General features: G+C 48.3%; 34 non-coding genes and 8 pseudogenes across 34 annotated transcripts; all 42 read right to left on the bottom strand.

The window, feature by feature from the left end:
• Positions 1-242: 242 nt before the first annotated feature.
• On the bottom strand, positions 243-361 carry LOC119313653. The gene has a single exon (XR_005151924.1). It is a non-coding gene; the product is annotated as a 5S ribosomal RNA (ribosomal RNA).
• A 361-nt stretch (positions 362-722) lies between these two features.
• LOC119313630 lies at positions 723-841 on the bottom strand. The gene has a single exon (XR_005151901.1). It is a non-coding gene; the product is annotated as a 5S ribosomal RNA (ribosomal RNA).
• A 361-nt stretch (positions 842-1,202) lies between these two features.
• On the bottom strand, positions 1,203-1,321 carry LOC119313705. The gene has a single exon (XR_005151972.1). It is a non-coding gene; the product is annotated as a 5S ribosomal RNA (ribosomal RNA).
• Positions 1,322-1,682: 361 nt separating this feature from the next.
• Positions 1,683-1,801, bottom strand: LOC119313750. The gene has a single exon (XR_005152015.1). It is a non-coding gene; the product is annotated as a 5S ribosomal RNA (ribosomal RNA).
• Positions 1,802-2,168: 367 nt separating this feature from the next.
• Positions 2,169-2,287, bottom strand: LOC119313723. Its single transcript, XR_005151988.1, has one exon. It is a non-coding gene; the product is annotated as a 5S ribosomal RNA (ribosomal RNA).
• Positions 2,288-2,655: 368 nt separating this feature from the next.
• On the bottom strand, positions 2,656-2,774 carry LOC119313677. The gene has a single exon (XR_005151947.1). It is a non-coding gene; the product is annotated as a 5S ribosomal RNA (ribosomal RNA).
• Positions 2,775-3,089: 315 nt separating this feature from the next.
• On the bottom strand, positions 3,090-3,208 carry LOC119313676. The gene has a single exon (XR_005151946.1). It is a non-coding gene; the product is annotated as a 5S ribosomal RNA (ribosomal RNA).
• Positions 3,209-3,569: 361 nt separating this feature from the next.
• Positions 3,570-3,688, bottom strand: LOC119313527. Its single transcript, XR_005151804.1, has one exon. It is a non-coding gene; the product is annotated as a 5S ribosomal RNA (ribosomal RNA).
• Positions 3,689-4,049: 361 nt separating this feature from the next.
• Positions 4,050-4,168, bottom strand: LOC119313649. The gene has a single exon (XR_005151920.1). It is a non-coding gene; the product is annotated as a 5S ribosomal RNA (ribosomal RNA).
• A 361-nt stretch (positions 4,169-4,529) lies between these two features.
• On the bottom strand, positions 4,530-4,648 carry LOC119313555. Its single transcript, XR_005151829.1, has one exon. It is a non-coding gene; the product is annotated as a 5S ribosomal RNA (ribosomal RNA).
• Positions 4,649-5,015: 367 nt separating this feature from the next.
• Positions 5,016-5,134, bottom strand: LOC119313692. The gene has a single exon (XR_005151961.1). It is a non-coding gene; the product is annotated as a 5S ribosomal RNA (ribosomal RNA).
• Positions 5,135-5,496: 362 nt separating this feature from the next.
• Positions 5,497-5,615, bottom strand: LOC119313806. The gene has a single exon (XR_005152071.1). It is a non-coding gene; the product is annotated as a 5S ribosomal RNA (ribosomal RNA).
• Positions 5,616-5,982: 367 nt separating this feature from the next.
• LOC119313323 lies at positions 5,983-6,101 on the bottom strand. The gene has a single exon (XR_005151660.1). It is a non-coding gene; the product is annotated as a 5S ribosomal RNA (ribosomal RNA).
• Positions 6,102-6,468: 367 nt separating this feature from the next.
• LOC119313822 lies at positions 6,469-6,587 on the bottom strand. The gene has a single exon (XR_005152086.1). It is a non-coding gene; the product is annotated as a 5S ribosomal RNA (ribosomal RNA).
• Positions 6,588-6,953: 366 nt separating this feature from the next.
• On the bottom strand, positions 6,954-7,062 carry LOC119313975 (annotated as a pseudogene).
• Positions 7,063-7,423: 361 nt separating this feature from the next.
• LOC119313311 lies at positions 7,424-7,542 on the bottom strand. Its single transcript, XR_005151656.1, has one exon. It is a non-coding gene; the product is annotated as a 5S ribosomal RNA (ribosomal RNA).
• Positions 7,543-7,909: 367 nt separating this feature from the next.
• LOC119313987 lies at positions 7,910-8,018 on the bottom strand (annotated as a pseudogene).
• A 361-nt stretch (positions 8,019-8,379) lies between these two features.
• LOC119313658 lies at positions 8,380-8,498 on the bottom strand. Its single transcript, XR_005151928.1, has one exon. It is a non-coding gene; the product is annotated as a 5S ribosomal RNA (ribosomal RNA).
• A 323-nt stretch (positions 8,499-8,821) lies between these two features.
• On the bottom strand, positions 8,822-8,930 carry LOC119313991 (annotated as a pseudogene).
• A 4,510-nt stretch (positions 8,931-13,440) lies between these two features.
• Positions 13,441-13,559, bottom strand: LOC119313621. Its single transcript, XR_005151892.1, has one exon. It is a non-coding gene; the product is annotated as a 5S ribosomal RNA (ribosomal RNA).
• Positions 13,560-13,926: 367 nt separating this feature from the next.
• LOC119313586 lies at positions 13,927-14,045 on the bottom strand. Its single transcript, XR_005151859.1, has one exon. It is a non-coding gene; the product is annotated as a 5S ribosomal RNA (ribosomal RNA).
• Positions 14,046-14,406: 361 nt separating this feature from the next.
• Positions 14,407-14,525, bottom strand: LOC119313622. The gene has a single exon (XR_005151893.1). It is a non-coding gene; the product is annotated as a 5S ribosomal RNA (ribosomal RNA).
• Positions 14,526-14,891: 366 nt separating this feature from the next.
• On the bottom strand, positions 14,892-15,010 carry LOC119313793. The gene has a single exon (XR_005152057.1). It is a non-coding gene; the product is annotated as a 5S ribosomal RNA (ribosomal RNA).
• A 367-nt stretch (positions 15,011-15,377) lies between these two features.
• LOC119313299 lies at positions 15,378-15,496 on the bottom strand. Its single transcript, XR_005151655.1, has one exon. It is a non-coding gene; the product is annotated as a 5S ribosomal RNA (ribosomal RNA).
• A 367-nt stretch (positions 15,497-15,863) lies between these two features.
• On the bottom strand, positions 15,864-15,972 carry LOC119313978 (annotated as a pseudogene).
• Positions 15,973-16,333: 361 nt separating this feature from the next.
• Positions 16,334-16,452, bottom strand: LOC119313696. Its single transcript, XR_005151964.1, has one exon. It is a non-coding gene; the product is annotated as a 5S ribosomal RNA (ribosomal RNA).
• A 360-nt stretch (positions 16,453-16,812) lies between these two features.
• On the bottom strand, positions 16,813-16,921 carry LOC119313992 (annotated as a pseudogene).
• A 366-nt stretch (positions 16,922-17,287) lies between these two features.
• Positions 17,288-17,406, bottom strand: LOC119313837. The gene has a single exon (XR_005152099.1). It is a non-coding gene; the product is annotated as a 5S ribosomal RNA (ribosomal RNA).
• A 360-nt stretch (positions 17,407-17,766) lies between these two features.
• Positions 17,767-17,885, bottom strand: LOC119313782. The gene has a single exon (XR_005152047.1). It is a non-coding gene; the product is annotated as a 5S ribosomal RNA (ribosomal RNA).
• Positions 17,886-18,251: 366 nt separating this feature from the next.
• Positions 18,252-18,370, bottom strand: LOC119313288. The gene has a single exon (XR_005151649.1). It is a non-coding gene; the product is annotated as a 5S ribosomal RNA (ribosomal RNA).
• A 367-nt stretch (positions 18,371-18,737) lies between these two features.
• Positions 18,738-18,846, bottom strand: LOC119313976 (annotated as a pseudogene).
• A 362-nt stretch (positions 18,847-19,208) lies between these two features.
• Positions 19,209-19,361, bottom strand: LOC119313938 (annotated as a pseudogene).
• Positions 19,362-19,721: 360 nt separating this feature from the next.
• On the bottom strand, positions 19,722-19,830 carry LOC119313989 (annotated as a pseudogene).
• A 366-nt stretch (positions 19,831-20,196) lies between these two features.
• Positions 20,197-20,315, bottom strand: LOC119313835. The gene has a single exon (XR_005152098.1). It is a non-coding gene; the product is annotated as a 5S ribosomal RNA (ribosomal RNA).
• Positions 20,316-20,676: 361 nt separating this feature from the next.
• LOC119313781 lies at positions 20,677-20,795 on the bottom strand. Its single transcript, XR_005152046.1, has one exon. It is a non-coding gene; the product is annotated as a 5S ribosomal RNA (ribosomal RNA).
• A 366-nt stretch (positions 20,796-21,161) lies between these two features.
• On the bottom strand, positions 21,162-21,280 carry LOC119313798. The gene has a single exon (XR_005152063.1). It is a non-coding gene; the product is annotated as a 5S ribosomal RNA (ribosomal RNA).
• Positions 21,281-21,647: 367 nt separating this feature from the next.
• Positions 21,648-21,766, bottom strand: LOC119313891. The gene has a single exon (XR_005152148.1). It is a non-coding gene; the product is annotated as a 5S ribosomal RNA (ribosomal RNA).
• Positions 21,767-22,127: 361 nt separating this feature from the next.
• Positions 22,128-22,246, bottom strand: LOC119313276. The gene has a single exon (XR_005151642.1). It is a non-coding gene; the product is annotated as a 5S ribosomal RNA (ribosomal RNA).
• Positions 22,247-22,613: 367 nt separating this feature from the next.
• LOC119313642 lies at positions 22,614-22,732 on the bottom strand. The gene has a single exon (XR_005151913.1). It is a non-coding gene; the product is annotated as a 5S ribosomal RNA (ribosomal RNA).
• A 366-nt stretch (positions 22,733-23,098) lies between these two features.
• Positions 23,099-23,217, bottom strand: LOC119313814. Its single transcript, XR_005152079.1, has one exon. It is a non-coding gene; the product is annotated as a 5S ribosomal RNA (ribosomal RNA).
• A 367-nt stretch (positions 23,218-23,584) lies between these two features.
• On the bottom strand, positions 23,585-23,703 carry LOC119313807. The gene has a single exon (XR_005152072.1). It is a non-coding gene; the product is annotated as a 5S ribosomal RNA (ribosomal RNA).
• Positions 23,704-24,069: 366 nt separating this feature from the next.
• LOC119313652 lies at positions 24,070-24,188 on the bottom strand. Its single transcript, XR_005151923.1, has one exon. It is a non-coding gene; the product is annotated as a 5S ribosomal RNA (ribosomal RNA).
• Between the last annotated feature and the right edge of the window lie 556 nt (positions 24,189-24,744).

The following is a 24,744-nucleotide window of genomic DNA, read 5'->3' as shown; positions in this document are numbered from 1 at the left end:
TCCCGCTCAATCACGGAGACGGGTTTTCCACGGTTTCCACCCCTCCCTCCATACCGCAGCAACACGAGTTCTTTCTACCCCTTTCAGAACACGATCTTCGCGATACAAAGCCGCCCCAAGACGCGCGAGCAATGAGCATCGAATTTAAACATATCGCAAACGTCAAAAATAATATAATGGGATTAATATATATCGCGCACGTGCGATATGTTTGTCACAAGGCGCAAAAAATAATTAAAAAGGGAATGCAACACGAGGACTTCCCAGGAGGTCACCCATCCTAGTACTACTCTCGCCCAAGCACGCTTACCTACGGAGTTCTGATGGGATCTGGTGCTTTAGTGCTGGTATGATCGCATCCAACATGTTTCCCCGTCTTCGTCCCTTATGCTTCCCAGGTCCGCTCCAAAGACGATTCTACATTCTCACTACCATTACAACCGTTCCCTAACAATGGATAATGTCCTATACTACTTACTCTCCCGCTCAATCACGGAGACGAGTTTTCCATGGTTTCCTCCCCTCCCTCCATACCGCAGCAACACGAGTTTTTTCCACCCCTTTCAGAACGCGCTCTTCGCGCCACAAAGCAGCCCGAAGACGCACGAGCAATGAGCAATGAGCTTAAACATATCGCAAACGTCAAAAATAATATAATGGGATTAATATATATCGCGCACGTGCGATATGTTTGTCACAAGGCGCAAAAAATAATTAAAAAGGGAATGCAACACGAGGACTTCCTAGGAGGTCACCCATCCTAGTACTACTCTCGCCCAAGCACGCTTAACTTCGGAGGTCTGATGGGATCCGGTGCTTTAGTGCTGGTATGATCGCATCTGACATGTTTCCCCGTCTTCGTCCCTTATGCTTCGCAGGTCCGCTTCAAAGATGATTCTACATTCTCACTACCATTACAACCGTTCCCTAACAATGGATAATGTCCTATACTACTTACTCTCCCGCTTAATCACGGAGACGAGTTTTCCACGCTTTCCGCCCCTCCCTCCATACCGCAGCAACACGAGTTTTTTCCACCCCTTTCAGAACGCGCTCTTTGCGCCACAAAGCCGCCCCAAGACGCGCGAGCAATGAGCATCGAGCTTAAAAATATCGCAAACGTCAAAAATAATATAACGGGATTAATATATATCGCGCACGTGCGATATGTTTGTCACAAGGCGCAAAAAATAAATAAAAAGGGAATGCAACACGAGGACTTCCCAGGAGGTCACCCATCCTAGTACAACTCTCGCCCACACACGCTTAACTTCGGAGTTCCGATGGGATCCGGTGCTTTAGTGCTGGTATGATCGCATCCGACATGTTTCCCCGTCTTCGTCCCTTATGCTTCCCAGGTCCGCTCCAAAGAAGATTCTACATTCTCACTACCATTACAACCGTTCCCTAACAATGGATAATATCCTATACTATTTACTCTCCCGCTCAATCACGGAGATGAGTTTTCCACGGCTTCCACCCCTCCCTCCATACCGCAGCAACACGAGTTTTTTCCACCCCTTTCAGAACGCGCTCTTCGCGCCACAAAGCCGCCCCAAGACGCGCGAGTAATGAGCATCGAGCTTAAACATATCGCAAACGTCAAAAATAATATAACGGGATTAATATATATCGCGCACGTGCGATATGTTTGTCACAAGGCGCAAAAAATAATTAAAAAGGGAATGCAACACGAGGACTTCCCAGGAGGTCACCCGTCCTAGTACAACTCTCGCCCAAGCACGCTTAACTTCGGAGTTCTGATGGGATTCGGTGCTTTAGTGCTGGTATGATCGCATCCGACATGTTTCCCTGTCTTCGTCCCATTTGCTTCCCACTCCCAGGTCCGCTCCAAAGACGATTCTACATTCTCACTACCATTACAACCATTCCCTAACAATGGATAAGGTCCTATACTACTTACTCTCCCGCTCAATCATGGAGACGAGTTTTCCACTGTTTCCACCCCTCCCTCCATACCGCAGCAACACGAGTTTTTTCCACCCCTTTCAGAACGCGCTCTTCGCGCCACAAAGCCGCCCCAAGATGCGCGAGCAATGAGCATCGAGCTTAAACATATCGCAAACGTCAAAAATAATATAACAGGAATAATATATATCGCGCACGTGCGATATGTTTGTCACAAGGCGCAAAAAATAATTAAAAAGGGAATGCAACACGAGGACTTCCCAGGAGGTCACTCATCCTAGTACTACTCTCGCCCAAGCACGCTTAACTTCGGAGTTTTGATGGGATCCGGTGCTTTAGTGCTGGTATGATCGCATCCGACATGTTTCCCCATCTTCGTCCCTTATGCTTGCCACTCCCAGGTCCGCTCCAAAGACGATTCTACATTCTCACTACCATTACAACCGTTCCCTAACAATGGATAATGTCCTATACTACTTCCTCTCCCGCTCAATCACGGAGACGAGTTTTCCACGGTTTCCACCCCTCACTCCATACCGCAGCAACATGAGTTTTTTCCTCCCCTTTCAGAACGCGCTCTTCGCGCCACAAAGCCGCCCCAAGACGCGCGACCAATGAGCATCGAGCTTAAACATATCGCAAACGTTAAAAAATAATATAACGGGATTAATATATATCGCGCACGTGCGATATGTTTGTCACAAGGCGCAAAAAATAATTAAAAAGGGAATGCAACACGAGGACTTCCCAGGAGGTCACCCATCCTAGTACTACTCTCGCCCAAGCATGCTTAACTACGGAGTTCTGATGGGATCCGGTGCTTTAGAGCTGGTATGATCGCATCCAACATGTTTCCCCGTCTTCGTCCCTTATGCTTCCCAGGTCCGCTCCAAGGACGATTCTACATTCTCACTACCATTACAACCGTTCCCTAACAATGGATAATGTCCTATACTACTTACTCTCCCGCTCAATCACGGAGACGAGTTTTCCACGGTTTCCTATCCTCCCTCCATAACGCAGCAACACGAGTTTTTTTCACCCCTTTCAGAACACGCTCTTCGCGCCACAAACCCGCCCCAAGACGCACGAGCAATGAGCATCGAGCTTAAACATATCGCAAACGTCAAAAATAATATAACGGGATTAATATATATCAGGGAATGCAACACGAGGACTTCCCAGGAGGTCACCCATCCTAGTACTACTCTCGCCCAAGCATGCTTAACTACGGAGTTCTGATGGGATCCGGTGCTTTAGAGCTGGTATGATCGCATCCAACATGTTTCCCCGTCTTCGTCCCTTATGCTTCCCAGGTCCGCTCCAAGGACGATTCTACATTCTCACTACCATTACAACCGTTCCCTAACAATGGATAATGTCCTATACTACTTACTCTCCCGCTCAATCACGGAGACGAGTTTTCCACGGTTTCCTATCCTCCCTCCATAACGCAGCAACACGAGTTTTTTTCACCCCTTTCAGAACGCGCTCTTCGCGCCACAAACCCGCCCCAAGACGCACGAGCAATGAGCATCGAGCTTAAACATATCGCAAACGTCAAAAATAATATAACGGGATTAATATATATCGCGCACGTGCGATATGTTTGTCACAAGGCGCAAAAAATAATTAAAAAGGGAATGCAACACGAGGACTTCCCAGGAGGTCACCCATCCTAGTACTACTCTCGCCCAAGCACGCTTAACTTCGGAGTTCTGATGGGATCCGGTGCTTTAGTGCTGGTATGATCGCATCCGACATGTTTCCCCGTCTTCGTCCCATATGCTTCCTAGGTCCGCTCCAAAGATGATTCTACATTCTCACTACCATTACAACCGTTCCCTAACAATGGATAATGTCCAATACTACTTACTCTCCCGCTTAATCACGGAGACGAGTTTTCCACGGTTTCCAACCCTCCCTCCATACCGCAGCAACACGAGTTTTTTCCACCCCTTTCAGAACGCGCTCTTCGCGCCACAAAGCCTCCCCAAGACGCGCGAGCAATGAGCATCGAGCTAAAACATATCGCAAACGTCAAAAATAATATAACGGGATTAATATATATCGCGCACGTGCGATATGTTTGTCACAAGGCGCAAAAAATAATTAAAAAGGAAATGCAACACAAGGACTTCCCAGGAGGTCACCCATCCTAGTACTACTCTCGCCCACGCACGCTTAACTTCGGAGTTCCGATGGGATCCGGTGCTTTAGTGCTGGTATGATCGCATCCGACATGTTTCCCCGTCTTCGTCCCTTATGCTTCCCAGGTCCGCTCCAAAGACGGTTCTACATTCTCACTACCATTACAACCGTTCCCTAACAATGGATAATGTCCTATACTACTTACTCTCCCGCTCAATCACGGAGACGAGTTTTCAACGGCTTCCACCCCTCCCTCCATACCGCAGCAACACGAGTTTTTTCCACCCCTTTCACAACGCGCTCTTCGCGCCACAAAGCCGCCCCAAGACGCACGAGCAATGAGCATCGAGCTTAAACATATCGCAAACGTCAAAAATAATATAACGGGATTAATATATATCGCGCACGTGCGATATGTTTGTCACAAGGCACAAAAAATAATTAAAAAGGGAATGCAACACGAGGACTTCCCAGGAGGTCACCCATCCTAGTACTACTCTCGCCCAAGCACGCTTAACTTCGGACTTCTGATGGGATCCGGTGCTTTAGTGCTGGTATGATTGCATCCAACATGTTTCCCCGTCTTCGTCCCTTATGCTTGCCACTCCCAGGTCCGCTCCAAAGACGATTCTAAATTCTCACTACCATTACAACCGTTCCCTAACAATGGATAATGTCCTATACTACTTACAATCCCGCTCAATCACGGAGATGAGTTTTCCACGGTTTCCATCCCTCCCTCCATACCGCAGCAACACGAGTTTTTTCCACCCCTTTCAGAACGCGCTCTTCGCGCCACAAAGCCGCCCCAAGACGCGCGAGCAATGAGCATCGAGCTTAAACATATCGCAAACGTCAAAAATAATATAACGGGATTAATATATATCATGCACGTGCGATATGTTTGTCACAAGGCGCAAAAAATAATTAAAAAGGGAATGCAACACGAGGACTTCCCAGGAGGTCACCCATCCTAGTACTACTCTCGCCCAAGCACGCTTAACTTTGGAGTTTTAATGGGATCCGGTGCTTTAGTGCTGGTATGATCGCATCCAACATGTTTCCCCGTCTTCGTCCCTTATGCTTGCCACTCCCAGGTCCGCTCCAAAGACGATTCTACGTTCTCACTACCATTACAACCGTTCCCTAACAATGGATTCTATACTACTTATTCTCCCGCTCAATCACGGAGACGAGTTTTCCACGGTTTCCACCCCTCCCTCCATACTGCAGCAACACGAGTTTTTTCCACCGCTTTCAGAACGCGCTCTTCGCGCCACAAAGCCGCCCCAAGACGCGCGAGCAATGAGCATCGAGCTTAAACATATCGCAAACGTCAAAAATAATATAACGGGATTAATATATATCGCGCACGTGCGATATGTTTGTCACAAGGCGCAAAAAATAATTAAAAAGGGAATGCAACATGAGGACTTCCCAGGAGGTCACCCATCCTTGTACTACTCTCGCCCAAGCATGCTTAACTTCGGAGTTCTGATGGGATCCGGTGCTTTAGTGCTGGTATGATCGCATCCGACATGTTTACCCGTCTTCATCCCTTATGCTTGCCACTCCTAGGTCCCCTCCAAAGACGATTCTACATTCTCACTACCATTACAACCGTTCTCTAACAATGGATAATGTCCTATACTACTTACCCTACCGCTCAATCACGGAGACGAGTTTTCCACGGTTTCCACCCCTCCCTCCATACCGCAGCAACACGAGTTTTTTCCACCCGTTTCAGAACGCGCTCTTCGCGCCACAAAGCCGCCCCAAGACGTGCGAGCAATGAGCATCGAGCTTAAACATATCGCAAACATCAAAAATAATATAACGAGATTAATATATATCGCGCACGTGCGATATGTTTGTCACAAGGCACAAAAAATAATTAAAAAGGGAATGCAACACGAGGACTTCCCAGGAGGTCACCCATCCTAGTACTACTCTCGCCCAAGCATGCTTAACTTCGGAGTTCTGATGGGATCCGGTGCTTTAGTGCTGGTATGATCGCATCCGACATGTTTCCCCGTCTTCGTCCCTTATGCTTGCCACTCCTAGGTCCGCTCCAAAGACGATTCTACATTCTCACTACCATTACAACCGTTCTCTAACAATGGATAATGTCCTATACTACTTACTCTCCCGCTCAATCACGGAGACGAGTTTTCCACGGTTTCCACCCCTCCCTCCATACCGCAGTAACACGAGTTTTTTCCACCCCTTTCAGAACACGCTCTTCGCGCCACAAAGCCGCCCCAAGACTTGCGAGCAATGAGCATCGAGCTTAAACATATCGCAAACGTCAAAAATAATATAACGGGATTAATATATATCGCGCACGTGCGATATGTTTGTCACAAGGCGCAAAAAATAATTAAAAAGGGAATGCTACACGAGGACTTCCCAGGAGGTCACCCATCCTAGTACTACTCTCGCCCAAGCATGCTTAAGTTCGGAGTTCTGATGGGATCCGGTGCTTTAGTGCTGGTATGATCGCATCCGACATGTTTCCCCGTCTTCGTCCCTTATGCTTGCCACTCCCAGGTCCGCTCCAAAGAAGATTCTACATTCTCACTACCATTACAACCGTTCCCTAACAATGGATAATGTTCTATACTACTTACTCTCCCGCTCAATCACGGAGACGAGTTTTCCACGGTTTCCACCCCTCCCTCCATACCGCAGCAACACGAGTTTATCCACCCCTTTCAGAACGTGCTCTTCGCGCCACAAAGCCGCCCCAAGACGTGCGAGCAATAAGCATCGAGCTTAAACATATCACAAACGTCAAAAATAATATAACGGGATTAATCTATAACGCGCACGTGCGATATGTTTGTCACAAGGCGCAAAAAATAATTAAAAAGGGAATGCAACACGAGGACGTCACCCATCCTAGTACTACTCTCGCCCAAGCACGCTTAACTTCGGAGTTCTGATGGGATCCGGTGCTTTAGTGCTGGTATGATCGCATCCGACATGTTTCCCCGTCTTCGTCCCTTATGCTTCCCAGGTCCGCTCCAAAGATGATTCTACATTCTCACTACCATTACAACCGTTCCCTAACAATGGATAATGTCCTATACTACTTACTCTCCCGCTTAATCACGGAGACGAGTTTTCCACGGTTTCCACACCTCCCTCCATACCGCAGCTACACGAGTTTTTTCCACCCCTTTCAGAACGCGCTCTTCGCGCCACAAAGGCGCCCCAAGACGAGCGAGCAATGAGCATCGAGCTTAAACATATCGCAAACGTCAATAATAATATAACGGGATTAATATATATCGCGCACGTGCGATATGTTTGTCACAAGGCGCAAAAAATAATTAAAAAGGGAATGCAACACGAGGACTTCCCAGGAGGTCACCCATCCTAGTACTACTCTCGCCCAAGCATGCTTAACTTCGGAGTTCTGATGGGATCCGGTGCTTTAGTGCTGGTATGATCGCATCCGACATGTTTCCCCGTCTTCGTCCCTTATGCTTGCCACTCCTAGGTCCGCTCCAAAGACGATTCTACATTCTCACTACCATTACAATCGTTCTCTAACAATGGATAATGTCCTATACTACTTACTCTCCCGCTCAATCACGGAGCCGAGTTTTCCACGGTTTCCACCCCTCCCTCCATAACGCAGCAACACGAGTTTTTTCCACCCCTTTCAGAACGCGCTCTTCGCGCCACAAAGCCGCCCCAAGACGTGCGAGCAATAAGCATCGAGCTTAAACATATCGCAAACGTCAAAAATAATATAACGGGATTAATATATATCGCGCACGTGCGATATGTTTGTCACAAGGCGCAAAAAATAATTAAAAAGGGAATGCAACACGAGGAGGTCACCCATCCTAGTACTACTCTCGCTCAAGCACGCTTAACTTCGGAGTTCTGATGGGATCCGGTGCTTTAGTGCTGGTATGATCGCATCCGACATGTTTTCCCGTCTTCGTCCCTTATGCTTCCCAGGTCCGCTCCAAAGATGATTCTACATTCTCACTACCATTACAACCGTTCCCTAACAATGGATAATGTCCAATACTACTTACTCTCCCGCTTAATCACGAAGACGAGTTTTCCACGGTTTCCACACCTCCCTCCATACCGCAGCAACACGAGTTTTTTCCACCCCTTTCAGAACGCGCTCTTCGCGCCACAAAGCCGCCCCAAGACGCGCAAGCAATGAGCATCGAGCTTAAACATATCGCAAACGTCAAAAATAATATAACGGGATTAATATATATCGCGCACGTGCGATATGTTTGTCACAAGGCGCAAAAAATAATTAAAAAGGGAATGCAATACGAGGACTTCCCAGGAGGTCACCCATCCTAGTACTACTCTCGCCCACGCACACTTAACTTCGGAGTTCCGATGGGATCCGGTGCTTTAGTGCTGGTGTGATCGCATCCGACATGTTTCCCCGTCTTCGTCCCTTATGCTCCCTAGGTCCGCTCCAAAGACGATTCTACATTCTCACTACCATTACAACCGTTCCCTAACAATGGATAATGTCCTATACTACTTACTCTCCCCCTCAATCACGGAGACGAGTTTTCAACGGCTTCCACCCCTTTCAGAATGCGCTCTTCGCGCCACAAAGCCGCCCCAAGACGCGCGAGCAATGAGCATCGAGCTTAAACATATCGCAAACGTCAAAAATAATATAACGGGATTAATATATATCACGCACGTGCGATATGTTTGTCACAAGGCGCAAAAAATAATTAAAAAGGTATTGCAACACGAGGAGGTCACCCATCCTAGTACTACTCTCGCCCAAGCACGCTTAACTTCGGAGTTCTGATGGGATCCGGTGCTTTAGTGCTGGTATGATCGCACCCAACATGTTTCCCGTCTTCGTCCCTTATGCTTGCCACTCCCAGGTCCGCTCCAAAGACGATTCTACATTCTCACTACCATTACAACCGTTCCCTAACAATGGATAATGTCCTATACTACTTACTCTCCCGCTCAATCACGAAGACGAGTTTTCCACGGTTTCCACCCCTCCCTCCATACCGCATGTCACACCCTAGCTAGTCATGCATTAGAGTGTTGCATCATGTTTACTCTTTCATCAGAAACTTGAAATGGGGATCTGTGAAACCCTCAGAATCATTTTGAAAATGACCCAAATAAAAATTTCTCCAAAAGGGTCCAAGAAAATGCTCATGTTGATCTCTGAAAATATTGGACAGAGATAAAAATCAAACCAATATTTTTAGTGGCTCATGGACATTTATTTTGGGCATTTGGAATTAATGCATAAATATTTGCTTTGGAAATATATTTCTATATATATTAATATATGTCCAAATATTATGCCAATTATAAAGGAGCTCTGGAATAATATATCTAGCCCCTGAAAAATTTGGCATAAGTTAAATAAATGATTTAATATATTATTTAAATTAAAACAAATGTCAGAAATTAGAAAATAGAAAAATAAATAAAGGGAGAAACTTACCTGGGCTCCTCCCTGTGCAGCCCAGCCAGCTGGCCGGCCCAGCCAGCAGGCGGCCCAGCCCGCCTCGCTCCTCTGTCGTCTTCGTCCCGACAGAGGGAGGGGAGTGTGGCCGGCGCGCGCGCGCGCCACCGCGCCACGCCACCTCTCTCCCTGCCTGCCTGCCCTCCCCTCCTCGCCTCGATGCCCTGGACGACGCCACGCCTCCCCCCCTGCTCTCTCTCACTCGCCCTCGGCTCTCCCCTCCTCTCCCTCGCTCTCTCTCTCACATGGCCGAACACCACCGTCGCCGCCGTTCGCCTTAGCAGCCGTCTCCGGCCACCCCTTGCTCCCCCGACTAGCTCAGGAGCTCCGCCTCGACCTCCTCTTCCTCCCCACCGCTCCACGGGCCTCCGGAAGCCCTGCATCGCCGCCACGTCGCCGTTCCCGTCCTCGGGCTCCGACCACCGTCGCCGTCGATTCGCCGTCTCCAGCGCGTCCCCGAGCCCGCTTCGACGCCCACTGCAACCGCGGTGAGCTACGCCACCGTTTCCCCTTCTTCTCCCCCTCGTTCCCTCACCGTAGCCTCCTCCCCACCACGGCCGAACCTCCGCCGTCGCCGAGCTCGCCGTCGACGCAGCTCCGGTGACCATTTGGTCACCCCGGCGAGTCCAACGAGTTCGTAAGGCTCCATAGAGCATCCCTAGCGCCTCGCTTCGCTCGCCTTCGAGCTCCAACCCCGTTTCCGTGCACGACCGAACTCCGGCGGCCGCAGCCGAGCTCGCCGCCGTCGACTCCGGCCACCTCAGGCACAGCCACGGCCACCGTTCGACGCGCGGGAGCAAGGGCTCTCCAACGAGCCCAAGCACAGCCTCGCCCGTGCCCTGTAGCGCGATCCCGCATCACGCCGCCGTCTCGGACCTCGCCGGCGTCATGTCGCCGGTGGGGTTTGACTTGTCCGACCTGGGGTTTGACCCCCCCAGGGTCACTGACGCGTGGGCCCCGTCGGCCAGGTGGACATCATTAGCGCTAACCACTGTTAGTTAACCCCCTGACACTGACCAGTGGGCCCCAGCGCCACTAATTAGTAATTAGGATTAATTTAACTCTGTTTAACCCCCCCTGTCACTGACGTGTGGGCCCCACACGTCAGGTTTGACCTCAGCCAGCCGCAGTTGACCACTGACGTCATGCTGACGTCATGCTGGCGCAATAATTATATTTCTGGATTTAAATTAAATCAGGAAATTCCAGAATATTATTTAAACTTCAAAAATTCATAACTTTTATTCTGTAACTCCAAATTGGACAAATTATATATGAAAAATGATCAGAAAAATCCAATCTATCCATCTGTACTATTTTCATGCATGATCAAACAAGTTAAATTGATGTTTCAAGCAGAACAAGGAAAAGCACTTTAAAAGGCCATATTTGAATTTGAAATTTGAATCCTTGATTCAAATTTGTTCAAACCCTTCTGGTTTTAGTTGCATTAGCCCAACACACTCATATTGCCATGTTTCATGCATGCATCATATTGTTGCACATTGTTTGGTGATGGTTGTGTATCGATGTCCCTTGCGACAGGTTCTGCCTCCGAGGAGTACCGTGATTACCCTAATGAAGAATCATATCCGTGCATCGAACCATCAGGCAAGCAACCAACCATTTGATCATATCGATACAATCCCATGTTCTCGCTCCTGCTCTCTTTTACTGCATTAAGACAACGCGAATCAAACTGCTGTGTGCTACGGTAGTTGAACCCATTTCCTCTGCATGACCTGTCATTGCCACAGTAACTAGATGAAACCCACTAGCATGTGTAGGAGTTGATTGAGCCCTATGTATGTGTTGTTCCTACCTTGCTATGCCTGCTATGCTTAGAGTCGTGTCAGGTCTGGTTCATCTGGGTGATGGGCTAGAGTGAAATGATTATGTCGGTAATGAGAGTGGTGTGGTGAACACGATTTGGTAAAGGTATCGATGAGAGGCCATGTAGGAGTACATGGTGGGTTGTTTCATTGAAGCCGACCTTAAGCACTGAGATCTGTATGTGTGATTTAAGAATCAGCTACTACCATGCATTGGGCCCGAAACCAATGGACCCTCTCGACTTCTTATTCACCCTAGTTCTCCGTCCAGGAGTTGCAAGTAGTTTCTGGTGTTTGTAGCCTACTGGAGGCCGTGGACAGCGCTGACCGTAGGGGTGGGCTGTGATGCGGTAGGTACGTGGCCGGGTGTACCAAATACCCGTTAGGTATCTCGGGAACCCTGTTCACATCGTTCGGGGCCGTATGGGAAACCTCGGCCGGACTCCCTGCGGATGGAACCTGAATAGGCGATAAACCTGGACTGGAGGCTTAGGTGATTAGGTAGGTCGTGGCTGACACCCACGTTGGGCTTCCGCTTGAAGGTTGCCGAGTACATGTCGTGTAAACGACGGTAAGTGGTGAGAGCGTGTATGAAGAAGTACCCCCTGCAGGGTTAACATGATCTATTCGAATAGCCGCGTCCGCGGTAAAGGACTACTTGGTTGCCTATACAGTTCATAGACAAGTAAATGGAAACTACTAAAAGCCTCAAGATAAGTGTGAGTGCCGAGGATGGCTCCTCCGTAGGAGGACGGGGGTGGATCCTCGGTAGTGTATTGAAGTGGTGAATAGTGGACTCGTGTGCGCAAAACTATTTCAAGTTGAAGTATCGTAGGATAGCCTAGCCAAGAGTCAAAGCTGGCTTGCTGCAATAACTCCACCAACCCTTCTTGATACTATGCATGTATGTAGGATCTGATGTAAGTCTTGCTGAGTACCTTTGTACTCATGTTGCTATAATCTACATTTTTACAGAAGACGCTGCAACCCCTTCTGATGGGTTCTATGTAGACGTTGACATCAACGAGTAGGCTAAAGACCCAGGTGGTGACCCTGAGCTTGTGAAGGACCACATAGTATAGCCAGAGGCTTTCCAAGCCTCTTTTATTTTACTAGTTGTCTGTACTCAGACAAGTTACTTCCGCTGCTGGCTTGTATGATTGTATGACTTGTATGTTGGGTCGTGAGACCCGTACCTTTGTGTGTATGTTATGTATGGCTCACTGAGCCTTAAATAAAGTACTTGTGTCATAGAGTCATGTTGTGATGCTTCGTTGTATTTGCACATATCGAGCATATTGTGTGTATGATTGAAATGCTTGGTATGTGTGGGACCTGACTATCTAGTTGTTTATCTTTAGTAGCCTCTCTTACCGGGAAATGTCTCCTAGTGTTACCGCTGAGCCATGGTAGCTTGCTACTGCTCTGGAACACTTAGGCTGGCCGGCATGTGTCCTTCTTCGTTCCTGTGTCTGTCCCTTCGGGGAAATGTCACGCTTTGAGTACCGGAGTCCTGTTAGCCCGCTACAGCCCGGTTTACCGGAGTCCTGCTAGCCCAGTGCTACAGCCCGGACCCACTTGCTGATGACCGACACGTTCGAAGCTGGGTCATGGATGCCTGTCCCTGTAAGTCTGTGCCACTTTGGGTTTATGACTAGTCATGTCAGCCCGGGCTCTTTATCATATGGATGCTAGCGACACTATCATATACGTGAGCCAAAAGGCGCAAACGGTCCCGGGCAAAGGTAAGGCGACACCCGTGGGGATACCGTGCGTGAGGCCGCAAAGTGATATGAGGTGTTACCGGCTAGATCGATGTGACATCGAGTCGGGGTCCTGACACCGCAGCAACTCGAGTTTTTTCCACCTCTTTCAGAACGCACTCTTCGCGCCACAAAGCCGCCCCAAGACGCGCGAGCAATGAGCATCGAGCTTAAACATATCGCAAACGTCAAAAATAATATAACGGGATTAATATATATCGCGCACGTGTGATATGTTTGTCACAAGGCACAAAACATAATTAAAAAGGGCATGCAACACGAGGACTTCCCAGGAGGTGACCCATCCTAGTACTACTCTCGCCCAAGCACGCTTAACTTCGGAGTTCTGATGGGATCCGGTGCTTTAGTGCTGGTATGATCGCATCTGACATGTTTCCCCGTCTTCGTCCCTTATGCTTGCCACTCCTAGGTCCGCTCCAAAGACGATTCTACATTCTCACTACCATTACAACCGTTAGCTAACAATGGATAATGTCCTATACTACTTACTCTCCCGCTCAATCACGGAGACGAGTTTTCCACGGTTTCCACACCTCCCTCCATACCGCAGCAACACGAGTTTTTTCCACCCCTTTCAGAATGCGCTCTTCGCGCCACAAAGCCGCCCCAAGGCGTGCGAGCAATGAGCATCGAGCTTAAACATATCACAAACATCAAAAATAATATAACGGGATTAATATATATCGCGCACGTGCGATATGTTTCTCACAAGGCGCAAAAAATAATTAAAAAGGGAATGCAACACGAGGACTTCCCAGGAGGTCACCCATCCTAGTACTACTCTCGCCCAAGCACGCTTAACTACGGAGTTCTGATGGGATCCGGTGCTTTAGTGTTGGTATGATCGCATCCGACATGTTTGCCCGTCTTCGTCCCTTATGCTTCCCAGGTCCGCTCCAAAGATGATTCTACATTCTCACTACCATTACAACCGTTCCCTAACAATGGATAATGTCCTATACTACTTACTCTCCCGCTCAATCACGGAGACGAGTTTTCCACGGTTTCCACCCCTCCCTCCATACCGCAGCAACACGAGTTTTTTACACCCCTTTCAGAACGCGCTCTTCGCGCCACAAAGCCGCCCCAAGACGCGCGAGCAATGAGCATCGAGCTTAAACATATCGCAAACGTCAATAATAATATAACGGGATTAATATATATCGCGCATGTGCGATATGTTTGTCACAAGGCGCAAAAAATAATTAAAAAGGGAATGCAACACGAGGACTTCCCATGAGGTCACCCATCCTAGTACTACTCTCACCCAAGCACGCTTAACTTCGAAGTTCTGATGGGATCCGGTGCTTTAGTGCCGGTATGATCGCATCCAACATGTTTTCCCGTCTTCCTCCCTTATTCTTGCCACTCCCAGGTCCGCTCCAAAGACGATTCTACATTCTCACTGCCATTACAATCGTTCCCTAATAATGGATAATGTCCTATACTACTTACTCTCCCGCTCAATCACGAAGACGAGTTTTCCACGGTTTCCGCCCCTCCCTCCATACCGCAGCAACACGAGTTTTGCCACCCATTTCAGAACGCGCTCTTCGCGCCACAAAGTTGCCCCAAGACGCGCGAGCAATGAGCATCGAGCTTAAACATATCGCAAACGTCAAAAATAATATAACGGGATTAACATATATCGCACACGTGCGATATGTTTGTCACAAGGCGCAAAAAATAATTAAAAAGGGAATGCAACACGAGGACTTCCCAGGAAGTCACCCATCCTAGTACTACTCTCGCCCAAGCACGCTTAACTTTGGAGTTCTGATGGGATCCGGTGCTTTAGAGCTAGTATGATCGCATCCGACATGTTTCCCCGTCTTCGTTCCTTATGCTTGCCACTCCCAGGTCCGCTCCAAAGATGATTCTACATTCTCACTACCATTACAACCGTTCCCTAAGAATGGATAATGTCCTATACTACTTACTCTCCCGCTGAATCACGGAGACGAGTTTTCCACGGTTTCCACCCCTCCCTCCATACCGCAGCAACACGAGTTTTTTCCGCCCCTTTCAGAACGCGCTCTTCGCGCCACAAAGCCGCCCCAAGACTTGCGAGCAATGAGCATCGAGCTTAAACATATCGCAAACATCAAAAATAATATAACGGGATTAATATATATCGCGCACGTGCGATATGTTTGTCACAAGGCGCAAAAAATAATTAAAAAGGGAATGCAACACGAGGACTTCCCAGGAGGTCACCCATCCTAGTACTACTCTCGCCCAAGCATGCTTAACTTCGGAGTTCTGATGGGATCCGGTGCTTTAGTGCTGGTATGATCGCATCCGACATGTTTCCCCGTCTTCGTCCCTTATGCTTGCCACTCCTAGGTCCGCTCCAAAGACGATTCTACATTCTCACTACCATTACAATCGTTCTCTAACAATGGATAATGTCCTATACTACTTACTCTCCCGCTCAATCACGGAGCCGAGTTTTCCACGGTTTCCACCCCTCCCTCCATACCGCAACAACACGAGTTTTTTCCACCCCTTTCAGAACGCGCTCTTCGCGCCACAAAGCCGCCCCAAGACGTGCGAGCAATAAGCATCGAGCTTAAACATATCGCAAACGTCAAAAATAATATAACGGGATTAATATATATCGCGCACGTGCGATATGTTTGTCACAAGGCACAAAAAATAATTAAAAAGGGAATGCAACACGAGGAGGTCACCCATCCTAGTACTACTCTCGCCCAAGCACGCTTAACTTCGGAGTTCTGATGGGATCCGGTGCTTTAGTGCTGGTATGATCGCATCCCACATGTTTCCCCGTCTTCGTCCCTTATGCTTCCCAGGTCCGCTCCAAAGATGATTCTACATTCTTACTACCATTACAACCGTTCCCTAACAATAGATAATGTCCAATACTACTAACTCTCCCGCTTAATCACGGAGACGAGTTTTCCACGGTTTCCACACCTCCCTCCATACCGCAGCAACACGAGTTTTTTCCACCCCTTTCAGAACGCGCTCTTCGCGCCACAAAGCCGCCCCAAGACGCGCGAGCAATGAGCATCGAGATTAAACATATCGCAAACGTCAAAAATAATATAACGGGATTAATATATATCGCGCACGTGCGATATGTTTGTCACAAGGCGCAAAAAATAATTAAAAATGGAATGCAATACGAGGACTTCCCAGGAGGTCACCCATCCTAGTACTACTCTCGCCCAAGCACGCTTAACTTCAGAGTTCCGATGGGATCCGGTGCTTTCGTGCTGGTATGATCGCATCCGACATGTTTCCCCTTCTTCGTCCCTTATGCTCTCCAGGTCCGCTCCAAAGACGATTCTACATTCTCACTACCATTACAACCGTTCCCTAACAATGGATAATGTCCTATACTACTTACTCTCCCGCTCAATCATGGAGACGAGTTTTCAACGGCTTCCACCCCTCCCTCCATACCGCAGCAACACGAGTTTTTTCCACCCCTTTCAGAATGCGCTCTTCGCGCCACAAAGCCGCCCCAAGACGCGCGAGCAATGAGCATCGAGCTTAAACATATCGCAAACGTCAAAAATAATATAACAGGATTAATATATATCACGCACGTGCGATATGTTTGTCACAAGGCGCAAAAAATAATTAAAAGGGAATGCAACACGAGGAGGTCACCCATCCTAGTACTACTCTCGCCCAAGCACGCTTAACTTCGGATTTCTGATGGGATCCGGTGCTTTAGTGCTGGTACGATCGCATCCAACATGTTTCCCGTCTTCGTCCCTTATGCTTGCCACTCCCAGGTCCGCTCCAAAGACGATTCTACATTCTCACTACCATTACAACCATTCCCTAAGAATGGATAATGTCCTATACTACTTACTCTCCCGCTCAATCACGAAGACGAGTTTTCCACGGTTTCCACCCCTCCCTCCATACCGCAGCAACTCGAGTTTTTTCCACCTCTTTCAGAACGCGCTCTTCGCGCCACAAAGCCGCCCCAAGACGCGCGAGCAATGATCATCGAGCTTAAACATATCGCAAACGTCAAAAATAATATAACGGGATTAATATATATCACGCAGGTGCGATATGTTTGTCACAAGGCGCAAAAAATAATTAAAAAGGGAATGCAACACGAGGACTTCCAAGGAGGTCACCCATCCTAGTACTACTCATGCCCAAGCACGCTTAACTACGGAGTTCTGATGGGATCCGGTGCTTTAGTGTTGGTATGATCGCATCCGACATGTTTCCCCGTCTTCGTCCCTTATGCTTCCCAGGTCTGCTCCAAAGATGATTCTACATTCTCACTACCATTACAACCGTTCCCTAACAATGGATAATGTCCTATACTACTTACTCTCCCCCTCAATCAGGGAGACGAGTTTTCCACGGTTTCAACCCCTCCCTCCATACCGCAGCAACACGAGTTTTTACACCCCTTTCAGAATGCGCTCTTCGCGCCACAAAGCCGCCCCAAGACGCGCGAGCAATGAGCATCGAGCTTAAACATATCGCAAACGTCAATAATAATATAACGGGATTAATATATATCGCGCACGTGCGATATGTTTGTCACAAGGCGCAAAAAATAATTAAAAAGGGAATGCTACACGAGGACTTCCCAGGAGGTCACCCATCCTAGTACTACTCTCACCCAAGCACGCTTAACTTCGAAGTTCTGATGGGATCCGGTGCTTTAGTGCAGGTATGATCGCATCCAACATGTTTTCCCGTCTTCGTCCCTTATGCTTGCCACTCCCAGGTCCGTTCCAAAGACGATTCTATATTCTCACTGCCATTACAATCGTTCCCTAATAATGGATAATGTCCTATACTACTTACTCTCCCGCTCAATAACGAAGACGAGTTTTCCACGGTTTCCGCCCCTCCCTCCATACCGCAGCAACACGAGTTTTGCCACCCCTTTCAGAACGCGCTCTTCGCGCCACAAAGCCGCCCCAAGACGCGCGAGCAATGAGCATCGAGCTTAAACATATCGCAAACGTCAAAAATAATATAACGGGATTAACATATATCGCACATGTGCGATATGTTTGTCACAAGGCGCAAAAAATAATTAAAAAGGGAATGCAACACGAGGACTTCCCAGGAGGTCACCCATCCTAGTACTACTCTCGCCCAAGCATGCTTAACTTCGGAGTTCTGATGGGATCCGGTGCTTTAGTGCTGGTATGATCGCATCCGACATGTTTCCCCGTCTTCGTCCCTTATGCTTGCCACTCCTAGGTCCGCTCCAAAGACGATTCTACATTCTCACTACCATTACAATCGTTCTCTAACAATGGATAATGTCCTATACTACTTACTCTCCCGCTCAATCACGGAGCCGAGTTTTCCACGGTTTCCACCCCTCCCTCCATACCGCAACAACACGAGTTTTTTCCACCCCTTTCAGAACGCGCTCTTCGCGCCACAAAGCCGCCCCAAGACGTGCGAGCAATAAGCATCGAGCTTAAACATATCGCAAACGTCAAAAATAATATAACGGGATTAATATATATCGCGCACGTGCGATATGTTTGTCACAAGGCACAAAAAATAATTAAAAAGGGAATGCAACACGAGGAGGTCACCCATCCTAGTACTACTCTCGCCCAAGCACGCTTAACTTCGGAGTTCTGATGGGATCCGGTGCTTTAGTGCTGGTATGATCGCATCCCACATGTTTCCCCGTCTTCGTCCCTTATGCTTCCCAGGTCCGCTCCAAAGATGATTCTACATTCTTACTACCATTACAACCGTTCCCTAACAATAGATAATGTCCAATACTACTAACTCTCCCGCTTAATCACGGAGACGAGTTTTCCACGGTTTTGCACACCTCCCTCCATTCCGCAGCAACACGAGTTTTTTCCACCCCTTTCAGAACGCGCTCTTCGCGCCACAAAGCCGCCCCAAGACGCGCGAGCAATGAGCATCGAGATTAAACATATCGCAAACGTCAAAAATAATATAACGGGATTAATATATATCGTGCACGTGCGATATGTTTGTCACAAGGCGCAAAAAATAATTAAAAATGGAATGCAATACGAGGACTTCCCAGGAGGTCACCCATCCTAGTACTACGCTCGCCCAAGCACGCTTAACTTCCTAGTACTACTCTCGCCCAAGCACGCTTAACTTCAGAGTTCCGATGGGATCCGGTGCTTTCGTGCTGGTATGATCGCATCCGACATGTTTCCCCTTCTTCGTCCCTTATGCTCTCCAGGTCCGCTCCAAAGACGATTCTACATTCTCACTACCATTACAACCGTTCCCTAACAATGGATAATGTCCTATACTACTTACTCTCCCGCTCAATCATGGAGACAAGTTTTCAACGGCTTCCACCCCTCCCTCCATACCGCAGCAACACGAGTTTTTTCCACCCCTTTCAGAATGCGCTCTTCGCGCCACAAAGCCGCCCCAAGACGCGCGAGCAATGAGCATCGAGCTTAAACATATCGCAAACGTCAAAAATAACATAACAGGATTAATATATATCACGCACGTGCGATATGTTTGTCACAAGGCGCAAAAAATAAATAAAAGAGAATGCAACACGAGGAGGTCACCCATCCTAGTACTACTCTCGCCCAAGCACGCTTAACTTCGGATTTCTGATGGGATCCGGTGCTTTAGTGCTGGTATGATCGCATCCAACATGTTTCCCGTCTTCGTCCCTTATGCTTGCCACTCCCAGGTCCGCTCCAAAGACGATTCTACATTCTCACTACCATTACAACCGTTCCCTAAGAATGGATAATGTCCTATACTACTTACTCTCCCGCTCAATCACGAAGACGAGTTTTCCACGGTTTCCACCCCTCCCTCCATACCGCAGCAACTCGAGTTTTTTCCACCTCTTTCAGAACGCGCTCTTCGCGCCACAAAGCCGCCCCAAGACGCGCGAGCAATGATCATCGAGCTTAAACATATCGCAAACGTCAAAAATAATATAACGGGATTAATATATATCACGCAGGTGCGATATGTTTGTCACAAGGCGCAAAAAATAATTAAAAAGGGAATGCAACACGAGGACTTCCAAGGAGGTCACCCATCCTAGTACTACTCATGCCCAAGCACGCTTAACTACGGAGTTCTGATGGGATCCGGTGCTTTAGTGTTGGTATGATCGCATCCGACATGTTTCCCCGTCTTCGTCCCTTATGCTTCCCAGGTCTGCTCCAAAGATGATTCTACATTCTCACTACCATTACAACCGTTCCCTAACAATGGATAATGTCCTATACTACTTACTCTCCCCCTCAATCAGAGAGACGAGTTTTCCACGGTTTCAACCCCTCCCTCCATACCGCAGCAACACGAGTTTTTTACACCCCTTTCAGAACGCGCTCTTCGCGCCACAAAGCCGCCCCAAGACGCGCGAGCAATGAGCATCGAGCTTAAACATATCGCAAACGTCAATAATAATATAACGGGATTAATATATATCGCGCACGTGCGATATGTTTGTCACAAGGCGCAAAAAATAATTAAAAAGGGAATGCTACACGAGGACTTCCCAGGAGGTCACCCATCCTAGTACTACTCTCACCCAAGCACGCTTAACTTCGAAGTTCTGATGGGATCCGGTGCTTTAGTGCAGGTATGATCGCATCCAACATGTTTTCCCGTCTTCGTCCCTTATGCTTGCCACTCCCAGGTCCGCTCCAAAGACGATTCTATATTCTCACTGCCATTACAATCGTTCCCTAATAATGGATAATGTCCTATACTACTTACTCTCCCGCTCAATAACGAAGACGAGTTTTCCACGGTTTCCGCCCCTCCCTCCATACCGCAGCAACACGAGTTTTGCCACCCCTTTCAGAACGCGCTCTTCGCGCCACAAAGCCGCCCCAAGACGCGCGAGCAATGAGCATCGAGCTTAAACATATCGCAAACGTCAAAAATAATATAACGGGATTAACATATATCGCACATGTGCGATATGTTTGTCACAAGGCGCAAAAAATAATTAAAAAGGGAATGCAACACGAGGACTTCCCAGGAGGTCACCCATTCTAGTACTACTCTCGCCCAAGCACGCTTAACTTCGGAGTTCTGATGGGATCCGGTGCTTTAGAGCTAGTATGATGGCATCCGACATGTTTCCCCGTCTTCGTCCCTTATGCTTGCCACTCCCAGGTCCGCTCCAAAGATGATTCTACATTCTCACTACCATTACAACCGTTCCCTAACAATTGATAATGTCCTATACTACTTAGTCTCCCGCTGAATCACGGAGATGAGTTTTCCACGGTTTCCACCCCTCCCTCCATACCGCAGCAACACGAGTTTTTTCCGCCCCTTTCAGAACGCGCTCTTCGCGCCACAAAGCCGCCCCAAGACGCGCGAGCAATGAGCATCGAGCTTAAACATATCGCAAACATCAAAAATAATATAACGGGATTAATATATATCGCGCACGTGCGATATGTTTGTCACAAGGCGCAAAAAATAATTAAAAAGGGAATGCAACACGAGGACTTCCCAAGAGGCTACCCATCCTAGTACTACTCTTGCCCAAGCACGCTTAACTTCGGAGTTCTGATGGGATCCGGTGCTTTAGTGCTAGTATGATGGCATCCGACATGTTTCCCCGTCTTCGTCCCTTATGCTTCCCAAATCCGCTTCAAAGACGATTCTACATTCTCACTACCATTACAACCGTTCCCTAACAATGGATAATGTCCTATACTACTTACTCTCCCGCTCAATCACGGAGACGAGTTTTCCACGGTTTCCACCCCTCCCTCCATACCGCAGCAACACGAGTTTTTTCCACCCCTTTCAGAACGCGCTCTTTGCGCCACAAAACCGCCCGAAGACGTACGAGCAATGAGCATCGAGCTTAAACATATCGCAAACGTCAAAAATAACATAACGGTATTAATATATATCGCGCACGAGTGATATGTTTGTCAGAAGGCGCAAAAAATAATTAAAAAGGGAATGCAACACGAGGACTTCCCAGGAGGTCACCCATCCTAGTACTACTCTCGCCCAAGCACGCTTAACTTCGGAGTTCTGATGGGATCCGATGCTTTAGTGCTGGTATGATTGCATCCAATATGTTTCCCCGTCTTCGTCCCTTATGCTTGCCACTCCCAGGTCCGCTCCAAAGACGATTCTACATTCTCACTACCATTACAACCGTTCCCTAACAATGGATAATGTCCTATACTACTTACTCTCCCGCTCAATCACGGAGACGAGTTTTCCACGGTTTCCACCCCTCCCTCCATACCGCAGCAACACGAGTTTTTTCCACCCCTTTCAGAACACGCTCTTCGCGCCACAAAGCCGCCCCAAGACGCACGAGCAATGAGCATCGAGCTTAAACATATCACAAACGTCAAAAATAATATAACGGGATTAATATATATCGCGCACGTGCGATATGTTTGTCACAAGGCGCAAAAAATAATTAAAAAGGGAATGCAACACGAGGACTTCCCAGGAGGTCACCCATCCTATTACTACTCTCGCCCAAGCACGCTTAACTTTGGAGTTCTGATGGGATCCGGTGCTTTAGTGCTGGTATGATCGCATCCGACATGTTTCCCCGTCTTCGTCCCTTATGCTTGCTACTCCCAGGTCCGCTCCAAAGACGATTCTACATTCTCACTACCATTACAACCGTTCCCTAACAATGGATAATGTCCTATACTACTTACTCTCCCGCTCAATCACGGAGACGATTTTCCACGGTTTTCACCCCTCCCTCCATACCGCAGCAACACGAGTTTTGTCCACCCCTTTCAGAACGCGCTCTTCGCGCCACAAAGCCGCCCCAAGACGCGCGAGCAATGAGCATCGAGCTTAAAACTATCGCAAACATCAAAAATAATATAACGGGATTAATATATATCGCGCACGTGCGATATGTTTGTCACAAGGCGCAAAAAATAATTAAAAAGGGAATGCAACACGAGGACTTCCCAGGAGGTCACCCATCCTAGTACTACTCTCGCCCAAGCTCGCTTAACTTCGGAGTTCTGATGGGATCCGATGCTTTAGTGCTTGTATGATCGCATCCAATATGTTTCCCCGTCTTCGTCCCTTATGCTTGCCACTCCCAGGTCCGCTCCAAAGACGATTCTACATTCTCACTACCATTACAACCGTTCCCTAACAATGGATAATGTCCTATACTACTTACTCTCCCGCTCAATCACGGAGACGAGTTTTCCACGGTTTCCACCCCTCCCTCCATACCGCAGCAACACGAGTTTTTTCCACCCCTTTCAGAACACGCTCTTCGCGCCACAAAGCCGCCCCAAGACGCACGAGCAATGAGCATCGAGCTTAAACTTATCGCAAACGTCAAAAATAATATAACGGGATTAATATATATCGCGCACGTGCGATATGTTTGTCACAAGGCGCAAAAAATAATTAAAAAGGGAATGCAACACAAGGACTTCCCAGGAGGTCACCCATCCTATTACTACTCTCGCCCAAGCACGCTTAACTTTGGAGTTCTGATGGGATCTGGTGCTTTAGTGCTGGTATGATCGCATCCGACATGTTTCCCCGTCTTCGTCCCTTATGCTTGCTACTCCCAGGTCCGCTCCAAAGACGATTCTACATTCTCACTACCATTACAACCGCTCCCTAACAATGGATAATGTCCTATACTACTTACTCTCCCGCTCAATCACGGAGACGATTTTCCACGGTTTCCACCCCTCCCTCCATACCGCAGCAACACGAGTTTTGTCCACCCCTTTCAGAACGCGCTCTTCGCGCCACAAAGCCGCCCCAAGACGCGCGAGCAATGAGCATCGAGCTTAAAACTATCGCAAACGTCAAAAATAATATAACGGGATTAATATATATCGTGCACGTGGGATATGTTTGTCACAAGGCGCAAAAAATAATTAAAATGGGAATGCAACACGAGGACTTCCCAGGAGGTCACCCATCCTAGTACTACTCTCGCCCAAGCTCGCTTAGCTTCGGAGTTCTGATGGGATCCGATGCTTTAGTGCTGGTATGATCGCATCCAATATGTTTCCCCGTCTTCGTCCCTTATGCTGGCCACTCCCAGGTCCGCTCCAAAGACGATTCTACATTCTCACTACCATTACAACCGTTCCCTAACAATGGATAATTGTCAGGACCCCGACTCGATGTCACATCGATCTAGCTGGTAACACCTCATATCACTTTGCGGCCTCACGCACGGTATCCCCACGGGTGTCGTCTTACCTTTTCCCGGGACCGTTTGCGCCTTTTGGCTCACGTATATGATAGTGTCGCTAGCATCCATATGATAAAGAGCCCGGGCTGACATGACTAGTCGTAAACCCAAAGTGGCACAGACTTACAGGGACAGGCATTCATGACCCAGCTTCGAACGTGTCGGCCATCAGCAAGTGGGTCCGGGCTGTAGCACTGGGCTAGCAGGACTCCGGTAAACCGGGCTGTAGCGGGCTAACAGGACTCCGGTACTCAAAGCGTGACATTTCCCCGAAGGGACAGACACAGGAACGAAGAAGGACACATGCCGGCCAGCCTAAGTGTTCCAGAGCAGTAGCAAGCTACCATGGCTCAGCGGTAA

This window comes from Triticum dicoccoides, chromosome 5B (assembly GCF_002162155.2).
Source record: "Triticum dicoccoides isolate Atlit2015 ecotype Zavitan chromosome 5B, WEW_v2.0, whole genome shotgun sequence".
In the NCBI taxonomy this organism is placed as follows: domain Eukaryota; kingdom Viridiplantae; phylum Streptophyta; class Magnoliopsida; order Poales; family Poaceae; genus Triticum; species Triticum dicoccoides.
The sequence above is the reverse complement of the archived record's forward strand: the minus strand, read 5'-3'. Positions and strand labels throughout refer to the sequence as shown.